The sequence below is a fragment of the Carassius carassius genome, chromosome 16 (assembly GCF_963082965.1).
Source record: "Carassius carassius chromosome 16, fCarCar2.1, whole genome shotgun sequence".
NCBI lineage: Eukaryota > Metazoa > Chordata > Actinopteri > Cypriniformes > Cyprinidae > Carassius > Carassius carassius.
In genome coordinates, this window is record NC_081770.1 from 13,830,628 (window position 1) to 13,845,900 (window position 15,273).

The window sequence follows — 15,273 nt, forward strand, 5'->3', positions numbered from 1 at the left end:
TGAGAAACAGTTTTTTACTGTAATTTGACGGAATACGTCTGGAAACTTTGCTGCCAGAGATTTACCGTTTTTTTACGGTTTTTTTTTTTACAGTGTAGTGTATAATATTATGTTACATTATAATATACTTTATATATATAGTTAAGTCACGTTACCTTTATTTATATAGCGCTTTAAACAAAATACATTGCGTCAAAGCAACTGAACAACATTCATTAGGAAAACAGTGTGTCAATTATGCAAAATGACAGTTAAAGGCAGTTCATCATTGAATTCAGTTGCTACACTTCTATGGCACTGATGAAACGGTACAGATTTTATAATTCCTCACACTGTACAACAATTTAAGCAATTGTCACTAAATTAAGTCATTTATTTATAGACAAATACAATCCATTTTTCACATACAAAAAGTACAGTGTACATTGACTAATAACAGATTCTCTTCAAACTGTACAAAATGAGAAATATATTTAACATCTATAAAAATATACATTAAGAAAACATTCTGTATTAATTCTTGATCAATTCTGTATAAGGCCTTCTGTGAGCATTAGTTTATGGGTGTACAACTAAAACCTAAAATGAATGCTTTTGAAACCAATTCCAAACTCTAGGAACAACTAAAAACCAAAAGCAACATCATAGTTATACACTAGATATGAAAACATATTAGTGGGCATGATCTGTGTTTGCTGACCTCCACCTGTAAGCAGGATGAAATTACAACAAGATTATCTCCTCTAAAATTGTCTTCTATTTCCTGCAGGTTTTTGAAAAGTCCTGATGCACAGGAAGCGTGTGATTGTCTCACTAAAGTTCTGCAAATAAGTCCATTACTTCTGACAGAACTGGATCTGAGTGAAGATAAATTAGGAGATCTGGATGGAGAGAAGCTCTCTGCTCTTTTGATGGACTCTCACAGCAAAGTGGAGAAAATAAAGTGAGTTAACATGAGTTTATAAATTACAACTTCTATGATTAAAAAAAGACTGTCAGCGACGTGTGACAAATATGAAGATCTATTGATCTGATGTGTGTTGAATATGTGCTGAACAATAAATAATGCTGTTTTTGTGTTTAGGTTGAATAATTGTAAGATGACAGAGAAAAGCTGTTCAGTTCTAGCTACTATTCTCTCCTCCAAAACCATCCTGAAAGAGATGAACCTGAACAACAGCTGTCTGTTGGACTCAGGAGTCAAAGAGATCTGTGAGGGACTGAAGAATCCTGTGTGTGAGCTGGAGATACTCAAGTGAGTACATTTCACCAAAAACTGCTGTTCATTTAAGCCAACATGAACATTTACACTATGTCAGTGTGATTTTTTTCTTATTTTTTCCTTTGAATTGTAAAGAAACCTGGCCAGCTAATAAGATTCACATTTTGTTAACATGCCCTCAGACATCACATAAAACTATGAATTGGTGACTCACAAACAGATTGTTTGGCTTCGTGACATTGAATAGCTGAGGGGGAATCAGGAACAGGCATTGGAGATTGATATTGAGCAGCTTTAGTGGTAATAAATTCCATTCAATAAAAAAATGAATAGGATTGGTTAAATAGGATAAACTGTTTGGAAACATGTTTATCTTAATTTCTTCCTCTATGTCATGCCCCTGCAGATGTGAACCAAATGGATTTTGAATGCTGCTTCCAAAAGACCAAAAATATTATTTTTTGCTCATGATAATTAAGTTCCACAATTATTGATACAAAATGAACATTTGTCTCCTTTTAGTGAATATTTATTTATTTAAAGCTAGGGCTCTAGCTTAAAATCAAACATTCTTTTTTGTGAAAATTATTTATTTATAGCTAATCTGTGTCTCAGGTGCAGCACTTTTCTTTGATGAAGTACTGAGAACTGTGCCATATAATGTCCTTTCAATGCAGAGATAAGGAGCAGTTCTAGCCTTATGCTATGTTTTAAGATGTTTCCTTAAGAAACCAAACGGAATTCTAAACTGATGCAGAATTTAGTCATATAATTATATTTGTATTGATACATTGTATTCATTACAAAAGTGAAAGCTAGGGCTTTAGTGTTATTATGAATAATTAGTTATTTTAACTTTGGGTTGGGCTTTAACTTTAGTCATATTTATTGATATTAGAGTGATTCATTAATCTCAGCTGCAATGTTAATTTAAATTTGTGTTTTTATTTTCTCTAGTCTTTCAGACTGCAGTGTCACTGAAGAAGGTTATAAAGCTCTGGCTTCAGCTCTGAGATCAAACCCTTCACACCTGATAGAGCTGGATCTCACAGGAAATGATCCTGGACAATCAGGAGTGAAGGAACTCAATGATTTACTACAGGATAAGCACTATAAATTAAAGACCATCAGGTAATTTAAAAACTTTAAATACTTTAATTAGTAACTGCTCTTCAGTGAAGCTTCAATGTAACATCAATAAACAGTCAACTATATCTTGTTTTGATCTAGTGTTTAATTAATCATCTTTAAATTAGACATTGTATATTACATTCAATATTAACACTGCACAGAGGCATAAGCGGACTAAGTGGCTGCTTAGGGCCCCCAAGATTTTATGAAATGACAGCAGCGTTGGCTCAAGTTAAAGAAGTTGTTAACATGAACATCTGCTGTTTATTTCTCTCGATGTGCTTAAATTTATAGCATTAATTGTTTAATTTGGTTAACTGCATGTGTATTAACAATGTCTGTTTAAAATCTCTTAACTTGTGGGAGGATGCCAGCGCACAGAAGTGTTCTTTGTTCACATTAATTCAGAGTTACTGTAATGAGTCAAGAACCGTTTCTGTCCGATTCGAGAACCGCTCCAAGCTCCAAGAGCGCTCCACCACCACTCCATCATGAGTACAGTTCACGCCAACAGCTCGTAATATAACTGCATATTTAGCAAGAATTCACGTGTTATACATATTTATCTAGCTTGATACAGATGGATCACTTAAATCAGAAAGAATGTGATAACCCAAGGCTATGATGATGACAAATAGACATGAGCGGTAAGTTATAGTTCTCAAGGTATTAGTTTGTTCCTTCTGGATACTGAATATTTTCATCTCAAAGCATGATTTAAACAAGTACTACAACACTTATTCACACACAATCGCTCTCTCAATAGTGCATTCAAGCAAATTTAATCCAGAAGTGGGTAGTAACATTGCTTCATTACATTTACTTGAGTAAATTTTTTTTGTATATTTAAAAATGGGTACTTTTATTTTTACTTAAGTATATTTTGGGGAAAAAAATATAAAATAAAAACTTTTACTTCTTTATTGTGGGTAGATATTTCTAAAATATTTACGCTTGCAGATATATAAATTTGTTTAAATGTTGCAGGACAGAGAGAAGAAGATCTGTCAATATGCATATGGTTCGTTATGTTCAGATGTTCATTAACTTAGCCCTCATATGAGGAGTTTCTTATGCTTCTTCATGTCAGAGGTTATTTATACATATATAATACATAATTAATATACTTTAAAATATGCATTATTTCAGTGAATCAAATCAGCTGTTACTTCAGTTTTCAGAGTCATATGATCCTTTAGAAATCATTCTAATATATTGATTTATCACCAGTGCTGGAAACAGGAAAAGTTTTGCTACTTAATATTTTTTGGAACGTGAGATATTGTTTAGGATTCTTTGATGAACAGAAAGCTACATATTGGAAAGATTTCTGAAGGATTATGTGACACTGAAGACTGAAGTAAAGGCTGACAATATATAAATATATATGTATATATATATATATATATATATATATATATATATATATATATATATATATATATATATATATATATATATATATATGAGGGGCCGTGCAAGACTTAATTCATTCTGGCACTCTTACACGCTTACATTCTCCTTTCACATACATATATTCTTGCTTTCACATACTTACATTCTCCTTTCAGATACATATATTTTTTCTTTCACACACTTTCATTCTTCTTACACATGCATACATTTCTACTCTTACACACACTTACATTCTCCTTTCATATGCATATATTTTTGCTTTCACGCACACATACATTCTCCTTACAAATACATATATATTTGCTTTCAAACTCATACATTCTCCTTATACATATATTTCTACTCTCACACACATACATTCTCCTTTCACATACATATACACACATACATATATAGATGTATGTAAGAGATGAATGTATGTATGTGCGAGAGAGAGTATAGTGGAAACGGAAGGCGTTTAGTTGAAACGGAAGGCAGGTTAGGCGCGATCAGGCTCACCGTGACAGGTCTTGATCAGCATGGCTGAGGTAGATGAGGAAGCCGCAGATGTATTTCAGCAAGCTATCTGGGTTTTAAAAAATAAATAAATATTATTATTGTGAAAAGGTTACATGGCCTCGTCCTTTGAGTGAGTTGTGATTGAGGACGCGAGCTCAGCCTCAGTCGTGTTGCCAGATAGATGTATTATAAGCGTCCAAGGTTTTTTTTTTTTTTTCATTTAATTAAGGAAGTGAATAAAGTGGGAGGTTGCAAGTTAGGGACAGCGATATCTTTATATTATTTAAATAACTCAAGACTCATTGCGGTTTATTTATTTTTAGATTTTCATTTACTTATTTAATTATTTTTTTTCAATTGCAGCTCTGCGTGCAGCAATAACTCAGTGCTAGATTAGTGATCTATAAGCGCCACCTGTAGTCAGAGATTGAATTAGCATTTTCATCAGAATCAGAAAGAGCTTTATTGCCAAGTGTTTACACACAGAAGAAATTTAGTCAGGAGCTTCCAGTACAGCAATTACAAACAAAGTGCAGACACACATATAGTTAAGGAAATAAAACTAATAATAATAATGAAAAATTTAATTCAGCCAATCTGATGCTTTTGTTTTGTGCACTTGCTTCATGTTGCATATTTTTTTGTTTGTTTGTTTGTTTGCTCAAGGTTAGTTTGGCCAGTAACAGAGCAAAATAAACATTTAATAAATGTAAAAAATAAAAAAATAAAATAAGACCTAAATAAATTGGCAACGAGAATGGGAATCGGCTCATTTGATTGTTAAATAAATAAAACCCTGATCAGTGCATCCTTAACTGGAATAGTTAGGCCTACCTGAAAGACCTGAAAAAGCATGGTTTATTTCAGTTTTATCTTTGAACTATTGTACCTATTTGTGCAAAGTGGTTGTTATTTATTACAATACAATGTTACAGTCAGTGTTGGGGAGTAACTAGTTACATGTAACAGCGTTACGTAATTTAATTACAAAATTATTGTAACTGTAATTAGTTACAGTTACTACGAAAAAATGAGTAATTAAATTACAGTTACTTATGAAATTTTTAACGATTACAAAGGGGATTACATTTGAATATTTACACACATCCACATACAGATTTAACTGATTTCTTTCCCAAATTGCACTGACTATTCTGAGACATACCGCCCTAATAATTTCCGCGATGCGGAAATACAGTCTGGTTCGTAGAATCCAGTCATAAAAACGGAATGCCTAACGCGGACGGAATATGCCACATTTTGGATGACTATATCAAAAGTAGGTCAGTACACTTGAATCAAAACATGACATGGACTAGTGTCTGTGAATATTAAGCCCCAAAAATGCAATAGCCTATATGACTTGCACATTCTGCGTGTCTGTGGAAATCAGGCACGGACTGGACATCGGGTGAACCGGGACAATTCCCGGTGACCTGGCAGCCGATTTTGCCCCACTATTTAATATCATTATTGTATAATTGCCTGCCGAATGTACTAAAGTGATCATTTGCGAATCCGCCATTTGATAATTAAATCTCTTTAGTCATGACTCGCGCGCTCTCCGCGCCTCCGCTAAACGGTTTGGATCAGACTCAGAGTAATCAATGCGAGAGAGAGAGAGAGAAAGAGAATAGAGTGGACTGTGGAAGCGCACAGCTGGAGCAGAGAAGCAGAACTACTGTTCAGGGTTTCAGGTCAGTTTCATCTGTAAAGATGCTTTTTTGTCTTTGTTTTTTTATTTATTTAATCAAGCAGCAGCACGTTGCTCATCAGTCATCACTCAAAATACTATATAAAGGACATCATTATTAACAGTTGTAATGTTACAGTAGGAATTTATCAGATTTTTTATAGGTTTAGGGGGAGCTACGACAGACAACAACACAACCCTTACGAAAATGTAGCTACATTTTAATATTTAACTATAAATCCAGAGAAAATGGTTACTATTGTTTAAATGTGGTAACCAAAAATGTAAAATTATTTTACAAAAGTATTTATTTCAAAATAAATGCAAATCCATTTGCAAAAAAACAAAAACAAAACAAGGTTATTTTACTTTTGTATAGGCTAATAAAAGCATGTTTAACTTTTGTAAGGGAAAAACATGAATCGTGTACAGTATTAGGATTTTTCTATTAAGATATTGTAGTATTGTAGGGTATTGTATTGTAAAGTATAGTTTTGTTCAATCTTGAGTATTAAAGTCATGAGAGATGGATAACAGGGCAAAATAAAGAGACTGAAGAGAAAAATGGAAGTGAAGGTGCAGTTCAGGAGAGAACTTTAAATTATTTTGCATGTCCCCAAATTAAAGATTTAAACCTTTTTTTGTCAGGTCCATACAAAAAAAAATAGTTTTGTCCATGAATTTGTTTGTATGAGTTTGAATTTTCCAGTCTGAATTTTTTTCCCAGTCCGCCCCTCCTGTAAATTAATGGCAAAGACATGGTTTCATTTACTACACATAGGCCTACTGAAGCTCACAGTGTTTTCAACCTCTGCTGCCTCAATATAGGAGTACACGAGCACATAAACATAATTTCTAGAACTGCTCTGTGTCACTTCATGTGCATTTTACTTATTTTGAGAAAACTATCATCATATACAAAGAGACAGCAGTTTCAAAAAAACACCAATGTTTCAGGAGTTTATTATACAGAATATGACACATGCTTATTAGATAACTGTATTTAAGTTGATGTATATGTTTTTATTTATTATTCTTTAATATCCACAAATTTAGAAAAGTAATCAAAAAGTACTCAAAAGTAATTAGTTACATTACTTTAATAAAGTAATTGAAAAAGTTACACTACTATTACATTTTAAACAGGGTAACTTGTAATCTGTAACCTATTACATTTCCAAAGAAACCTTCCCAACACTGGTTACAGTCAACAATGAAAACAATTAGTCTTATTGATTGATTGATTGATTGATTGATTGATTGATTGATTGATTGATTGTGGCAAGTCCTGTAAAAATTTTGCCAGGGCAAGTAAAGAAAAAATTAAACCACTGGCCGAACCGGACCAGTAGAAAATGTCTTTAGCGTTAAGCCCTGTTAATACGATCAAAATCAGTGTCTTAGAACTTGTACACAGATCTGTAGAACACGTAGGTTACATAATGATTTGTTAAAAATAAAAACTTAAAATATGTACCTGAAAAGAAGACAGGATGACTTTAAAAGAAAATAGCATAACTGTAAAATTGTGAGGAAGAGCTGAGCAGGTCTTGCTCATGTATTTCCTGGTCTGAGAGTGACTTCCTGCTTATACAGTAAGTAATGGATACCAAAAAAGGTAGAAATATATATATATGTAAAAGGAGAATGCATGTGTGTGAAAGCAAAAAAAAAATATATGTATGTGTAAGGAGAATTTATGTGTGTAAAGCAAGAATATATGTATTTGAAAGGAGATTGTAAGTGTGTGAGAGTAAAATGTATGTATGTGAAAGGAGAATATATGTGTGTGAGAGTAGAAATGTATGTATGTGAATGGAGAATGTATGTGTGTGAGAGTGCCAGAATGAATTATGGCTTGTATGGCCCCCCATATATATATATATATATATATATATATATATATATATATATATATATATATATATATATATATATATATATATATATATATATATATATACTTGCGTTACATACATTTTATCTATACTGTATATCTAAATAAAAATAGACTATAGATATACAGTATATGATCCAAAGTAACTAGTAACTAACTACTTATTTATTTTATCCAATACTTTTTAAAATATTTTAAGTGTTTAAAAAATTTACACTATAGACAAACAGTGGGTAAAGGCAGTACATTGTTTGTGTGTGTTATATTCACGTATCTAACTCCAGCAAGGCAACCAATTTTGGCAACTCTGTTATACACCCAACCCGATTACAAAAAAAGTTGTGACACTACAAATTGTGAATAAAAACAGAATGCAATGATGTGCAAGTTAAAAAAATTTCAATATTTTATTCAGAATACAACATAGATGACATATCAAATGTTTAATCAGAGAAAATAAGTTGATTTTAAATTTCATGACATCAACACCTCTTTAAAAAGTTGATACAAGGCCATGTTTACCACTGTGTGGCATCCCCTCTTCTTTTTAAACAGTCTGCAAACGTCTGGAGACTGAGGAGGCAAGTTGCTCAAGTTTAGGAATAGGAATGTTGTCTCATTCTTGTCTAATACAGGCTTCTAGATGCTCAACTGTCTTAGGTCGTCTTTGTCACATCTTCCTCTTTATGATGCGCCAAATGTTTTCTATGGGTGAAAGATCTGGACTGCAGGCTGGCCATTTCAGTACCCGGATTCTTCTTCTATGCAGCCATGATGTTGTAATCGATGCAGTATGTGGTCTGGCATTGTCATGTAGGAAAATGCAAGGTCTTCCCTGAAAGAGACGACGTCTGGATGGGAGCATATGTTGTGATTTCCATTAGAGTAGCATTCCTGTATGTGATGCAGTGTCATCTAAGGGCCCGAAGATCACGGGCATCCAGTATGGTTTTATCGTTTACACCCAATTATGTTGCCATTTGATCTAAGTTGCAAATTGGTCCTCCAGCTGTTTCTTATATTTACATTTAACTTTTCTGGCCTCTTATTGCTACCTGTCCCAACTTTTTTGGAATGTGTAGCTTTCATGAAATCCAAAATGAGCCAATTTTTGGCATAACATTTAAAAATGTCTCACTGTCAACATTTGGTATATTATCTATATTCTATTGTGAGTAAAATATAAGTTTATGGGATTTGTAAGTTATTACATTCCATTTTTACTCACAATTTGTACAGTGTGCCAACTTTTTTGGAATCGGGTTTGTGTGTGTATATTATTATTATTATTATTATTATTTTACTTGCAGTATCTAGTTTTAGATTGAAATATTTGTCTTTTGTGTAAAAAAAAAAAAAACTTTCCTGGGCATATATTTTTATAATAATAAAACAATATTGTTTCAGAAACTTGGTACTGACAACAGCTTAATGTTATTTACCTTAGCCTACCTTTGGGGTATTCACTATTATATTCCAATATCATTATGCCTCAGTAAGCTAGTTATAGATTAAGAGTTGTCTTTTTATGTAGAGATTGTTTGCTGCGCTGTATAATAATTTATGTTGTTAAAATAACATTCTGTTCTGTAAATGTATTGTCTGCTGGTTTATTTACCTAATTTTCAGTAGACCTCATTAAGTATGCCACTTAGTACTGTAAGACTTTGAATGTTAAAGTGCAAATAAACACCTGATCACTTTTGTGGGTTTGCCAATTGTAGAATAAAAAATCGTAGAAGGGTAAAAACACTGCTATGATAATAAGCAACACAGCCACAACAAATAAATCTGACAATGGGTGTATTAGATTTTCTGCTAAGGGCCCCATAAAGGCTTGGGCCGGCCCTGCATTGGTAGATACATACATAGATACATATATATATATATATATATATATATATATATATATATATATATATATATATATATATATATATATATATATATATATATTATGTAACCATAAACGTATTGTATTAACAGCCTTGCAGATCAGTTACCAACACTTGTATCAGTTTCATAAAACTGGTGTGTGTGAATCAAAAGCATTTGCATGTACATTATCAGTTGTAGGCAGTGATGGAAAACAAATATTTAAATTTTAAATAACAAAAATATTTCATTTAAGTTTGTATGTTTTTGTAGACTGAGTTTATCTGAAAACCTGGGAAACAGAACTGCAAACTTTGCTCTGATACACTAACCTTACACTAAGTGGAAATGTTCTGTTTGCTGAGCCGAGCCTGTAAGGAGGATGAGAGCTGCAAAAGGCATACAATTGTAAAATTATCTAATCCAAAATTCTCTTCTACTTCCTGCAGGTTTTTGAAAACTCCTGCTGCAGAGGAAGCATGTGAGCACCTCACTAAAGTTCTGGGTACAAGTCCATTACTACTGACAGAACTGGATCTGAGTGAAGATAAATTAGGAGACCTGGATTGGGAGAAGCTCTCTGCTCTTTTGATGGACTCTCACAGCAAACTGGAGACAATGAAGTGAGTGAATATTTATACATATATATATTCGCTGATTAATTACTACTAATGTCAGTTATGTGCATAAACAGACTTGAAGACCAGTTGATCTGATGAGTGTTAAATATTTTTTAAAGTACATTTTGCTTAAGTACAATACGATAAAATGATGTTTTTGTGTTCAGACTGAATAATTGTGAGCTGACAGAGAAAAGCTGTTCAGTTCTAGCTACTGTTCTCTCCTCCAAATCCATCCTGAAAGAGATGAACCTGAACAACAGTCGTCTGCTGAACTCAGGAGTCAAAGAGATCTGTGAGGGACTGAAGAATCCTGTGTGTGAGCTGAAGATACTCAAGTGAGTACATTTCACCATCAGCTACACTAAAAACCAAAGCAACCACGGGAATATGACATATTTGATGACGTTATTGTATTTTTTAAAATTATTTTCAGGCTCAGTAACTGTGATCTAAATGAGGAATGCTGTTCAGCTCTTGCTTCAGTTCTCAGTTCAGACTCCAGCAGTCTGAGGTGTCTTGATCTGAGCAATAATAATCTGCAGGATCCAGGAGTGAAGCTACTCTCTGATGGACTGAAAGAGAACTGTAAACTAAAGAAACTCAGGTGAATTGATGTGTAACATGTTAAAGGTCTCTGGGCCTGTTGTTTGCATCCATATTTAGTCATCTGTTTTGTATGGATTACTGTTATTCTGAACATTTGTGGAGTAACTGATTAATCAGATTAATTTGTACATTTTCATTCCCTTTCTAGTCTTTCAGACTGCAGTATCACAGAAGAAGGTTATAAAGCTCTGGCTTCAGCTCTGAGATCAAACCCTTCACACCTGATAGAGCTGGATCTTACAGGAAATGATCCTGGACAATCAGGAGTGAAGGAGCTCAGTGATTTACTACAGGATCAAAACTATAAACTGAAGACACTGAGGTGAGATTCGGTGTTCAGTGTATCAAGCGACCGACTGCTAAATTCAGAGTCAGACCTGTTTTCACGCTTTGACTGGCACTTAGCCAGAGATGAATGCAGTTAGCTATTGGCACATACAGTACAGTACAGACCAAAAGTTTGGAAACATTACTATTTTTAATGTTTTTGAAAGAAGATTCTTCTGCTCATCAAGCCTACATTTAATTGATCAAAAATACAGAAAAAAACAGAAATATTGTGAAATATTATTACAACTTAAAATAATAGTTTTCTATTTGAATATACTTTAAAAGAATAATTTATTCCTGTGATGCAAAGCTGAATTTTCATCATCATTACTTCAGCCTTCAGTGTCACATGTAACATCCAGTCTATCACATGATCATTTAGAAATCATTCTAATATTCAGATTTATTATGAGTGTTGGAAACAGTTCTGCTGTCTAATGTATTTGATGAATAAAAGGTTAAAAAGAACTGCATTTATTCAAAATAAACAAAAATTCTAATAATATAAATTCTAATAATATATTTTCTTTACTATAACTATAATTATCAATTTAACACATCCTTGCTGAATAAAAGTATTGATTTTATTTAAAAAGAAGAAAGAAAAAAAATAATTACTGACCCCAAATTACTGACCAGTAGTGTATATTGTTATTACAAAATATTTATATTTTAAAAACATAGCTTCTTTTTTTTTTTACTTTTTATTCATCAAATTATCCAAAAAAGTATAACATGTTCTGAAAAAATATTAAGCAGCGGAACTGTTTCCAACTTTGATAATGAATCATCATATTAGAATGTTTTCTAAAGGATCATGTGATAATGATCCTAAAAATTCAGCTTTGCATCACAGAAATAAATGATAATTGAAAGTATAATACATTTTTTAAAAAAAAATTAAATTGTAATAATATATCACAATATTTCTGTTTTATCTGTATTTTTGATCAAATAAATGCAGGCTTGATGAGCAGAAGAAACTTCTTGAAAAAACGTTAAAAATAGTACCGTATTTTCCGGACTATAAGTCTCACTTTTTTTCATAGTTTGGCTGGTCCGGCGACTTATAGTCAGGTGCGACTTATTTATCAAAATTAATTTGACATGAACCAAGAGAAATGAACCAATAGAAAACATTACCGTCTCCAGCCGCGAGAGGGCGCTCTATGCTGCTCAGTGATCCTGTAGTCTACACTGTAAACATAGAGTGCCCTCTCGCGGCTGTATACGGTAATGTTTTCTCTTGGTTCTTGGTTCTAAATAAATGCGACTTATAGTCCAGTGCGACTTATATATGTTTTCCCCTCATCATGACGTATTTCTGGACTGATGCGACTTATACTTAGGTGCAACTTATAGTCCGAAAAATACGGTAATGTTTCCAAACTTTTGGTCTGTACTGTATATCACAACTATGTAGTATTCTCAACCACATAATATTTATTTTAGGCTTCACAAATTTAGATGCACATAAGTTCTAGCAAAAGAAAAAAAAAAGTAGTTTGTAAAATACACATTAAAGTCTATGGAATCAGTGATAATGATCCTTTCAACTATATTTTGATGTTTTATTAATATAATGTAGTTAACAATAAAGTTCTATTTTACAATAAAAAGAAAATTCTATTCTTCTCACAGTTCACCAGTTTAACACTCATTTTGGATGTCATTGTGTTCAGTTTGCACCATTTTTCTTAGTTTGTTGTCATGGTTGTTAGTTGATTTGTCATTTGGCTCAGCTGTGTTCAGTTCATTTTCACAGTACTTAAGTTATCTCAGTTTCTGTTCAGTTTGGTCTGACCATGTTAATGCTTTGTAGATGTTACCTGTGTCTTCTATGGACTTAGTGCTATATTAAAAATATTACTGTTTCTTCATCATTATATTCGGTTTCGAGTTTACTACAAGCCGTGACACTTATTTTCATGTCTTTCTAATATGATTGTAATAAAGTTAGTTTTAGAAGGAAAGGAAGAAGCCGGAGTCGGCGTGACTCAAGCTTCTGAATGTCATTCTGCGCATGACCTATTTACTCACTGCTTGTCTCAGACCGCAACCTCACACTGCAAACCCATCTAAACCACTCCCCCATCGCCACAATGATCATTATATAAATAACCAAATACATTTACTAGCACATATTTGAGAATTGGAATATCTGATTTTTCAAAATATAGTTAACATGTTTGTGTATATTTTGTGAATAAAAAAGGGAAAACTAAATATGTGATGCATTACGCTTAGAGAGCTACACATTCTACAATACATATTCTAAAATAACAGTTGTGTTAAACTCGCACTGGGAGCTCAGCTAGAATATTTTAAACTTATATGTGAAAGGGTAAATATAAGAATATTATATAAAATCTATTCGTTTTCTAAGCAAAAACAAGTTATACCTTTTTTTTCATCTTCTCTTCTCCAGGTTTTTGGGTCCTGCTGCAGAAGAAGCCTGTCAGTTTGTGACTGGGATTGTGGGTAAAAACCCGTTACTCCTGAGAGAACTGAATCTGAGTGAACATGAACTAGGAAACACACGAGTGAAACAGATCGCTGCTCTACTGCAGGATAAACACTGTACACTCAACACACTGATGTGAGTATTGTACATTGTTTTACACTTTACATTATACGTACATTTAAAACAGAATAATAGTTTATATTACACTTTGATTGTCATTTAAAAAATTTTAAACTCTTATTAGTATAGAAATACATTAGGACTCAGACACTGTGTACAGCTACAAACATCAAAACTTGTTTTTTGAAAGCATCAACCAAAAAAATGAATGAACGTGACATAGAGGTTACGCAGCTAAATATAGTGAATCCCACTTAAAGTCAAAACAAACACAAATTATTTCATTTGAACCTGTTATCATGACCATAACTTGGTGTGTTCTCACAACAATCACAAACATTAGACAGAATATTGCTATAGCTGTATAAACACGGTTACATAAATACCACTGCTTAGCATTTCACTCCTGCATATGATTGCAAGGCATGCTAAACATGAGGCTTATTTTAAAACATGTTTATAGTTGCTCGTTTAGAAATAAGGTGGACCATGCAATATTCACAGTGAAATCAGTAAAAGAGAATTCACTTAATTTAGATGTTGATTTCAGATGCTTTCTGAAGCGTGCTGCAACTGCTACAGCAAGCATTAGCTGATTATTTGAATGTTGTGCAGCAGCTTATTTTCTGCTGATGCGATAGAAACCAGTCAGCTGTGTTGTGTGAATAATAATGTGTTTATTAGATTGAGTGCCATGTAATTTCATGACAGAGCTTTGTATTTATTGACATGTTAGCGCTAAAAGAAAAATAGTGAATGAGATAATTAAGATTGTAACATGCTTGTTAGTTTATTATAAAGCACAATAAAGTGTGCTAGAGAACTGCATTCTCTATTCACAAGTTTTCAGTTGGCTTTGTATGCAGGTACAATGCACTATATTTACATGTAACCCCTAGGGGGCCTTTTTTAAACTAGTCAACCAACAATCAAAATTTTAGATGTTCACAAGCAGGTTATACCAATAAAGGGAAATAAAAGGAGAGAGAGGGACTGGAGTATTATAAAAATAGAAACAGTTCATTTTATTTTTCTCAAATTAAACACACTTGAAAAATAACAAACATTAGGCCTCTAGTCAACAAGTTCAGGGACGGGGACAACAAAGTGCAAAATCAAGGTGTTTGGATTAATAAAAATAAAATAATAAAAATTCAGCAAACTCAATCAACAAACACAGAATAAATAAGGCACATCACAAATCACATGCACAGAAAAACAAAATAATTTACACTCAGCAAACCAGAGACCACACAACAAAATTGTTATCCCCCCTGCCCAAGATATTGCACCAACCCAATGGCCTAAAGGCCCGTTCACACCAAGTACAATAACTATAAAGATAACGATAAAGATATAGTTCTAAAAATCGTTCTCAATATTAAAGAATAGCAGAGT

The 15,273-nt window shown here is 32.9% G+C and overlaps 1 protein-coding gene across 1 annotated transcript in view; it reads left to right on the forward strand.

Annotated features, from left to right (window-relative positions):
* The window catches only part of LOC132159554 (uncharacterized), a 1,375,546-nt gene that overhangs the window by 1,349,558 nt on the left and 10,715 nt on the right, over nt 1–15,273 (forward strand). The window lies entirely within an intron of this gene.